This window comes from Pteropus alecto, unplaced genomic scaffold, assembly GCF_000325575.1.
Source record: "Pteropus alecto unplaced genomic scaffold, ASM32557v1 scaffold45, whole genome shotgun sequence".
Classification (NCBI taxonomy): Eukaryota; Metazoa; Chordata; class Mammalia; order Chiroptera; family Pteropodidae; genus Pteropus; species Pteropus alecto.
Window position 1 is genome coordinate 17,738,331 of NW_006442491.1, and position 988 is coordinate 17,739,318.

The following is a 988-nucleotide window of genomic DNA, read 5'->3' on the forward strand; positions in this document are numbered from 1 at the left end:
AGTTGGCGCGAGAGGGGCGGGGCAACGAGATGAGGGCGGGACGCGGCGGCTGTAAGGCACCAGAGTCTCAGAGCAAAGTCACCCTCCTGGTTCTTGCACTCTTGGAGCTCTCGGACTTTGGACTTCAGTGGTGCAGGGGAATGACAGGGGCGGGGCCCGGGTTTTACAGAACAATTGAGGAAGGTGATAATGTCTGACCCCTCTCCCTGGTCTCTGAGCATCCCTAGGATGGAGTCGCATATCTTCCACTTATCAGCTACAGGGTTTATTTAATCCCTTGAACTTCAGTTTTTCTCATTTGCAAAAAGGAAATGATGACAGTGAAAGAACTTGTGCCATAGGTATTGTAAGAGATAAATAAGATGAAGCATGTAAAGAGCCCAACGATAATAAATGTTCAATAAATATTAGCTGTTATTTCTGTTGTTATTAAAAAGATCATTCATATTGACCTACCCTTTGAGGACAGCAAACATTTTCCTGCCTGGATCATCAGCTTTCAATAGTCAAAGCCAATTGCTACAACTTAAGAAAAGTCATACTAGAGCATAAGGACCCAAGGCTGGCTTCCTTCCTTGAGCTTCACAGTAATATTAATAAATCTAAGAACAGCAATAATATCTAATATATAGGTTATTGATAAGGTCCCAGGCTCCTTGCTGATTGTCTCATTTAATTCAGACAACCTCACAAGGTAGTCCCCCTTTTGCAATGAGGGTATAACCTGGAGAGAAGAAACCTGTGTAGAGCCTCATAGTTGGGAATGGTAGAGACAGAATTCAAACTCAGGTTTAGCTCCCACTTTTCCACCTCAGGGAACGGTGTCACGGCAACCACTTACGCAGATATCTAGAAGACACTCTTGATGCAACCTCTCCTCTACCTTAATGTCAATCCATCAGCGAGCCCATCACTCTACCTTCAAAAATGACTCTATACACTACTCCCTCCACCCTCATCTTAGCCATCTCTGTCCTGGAAAATCTCC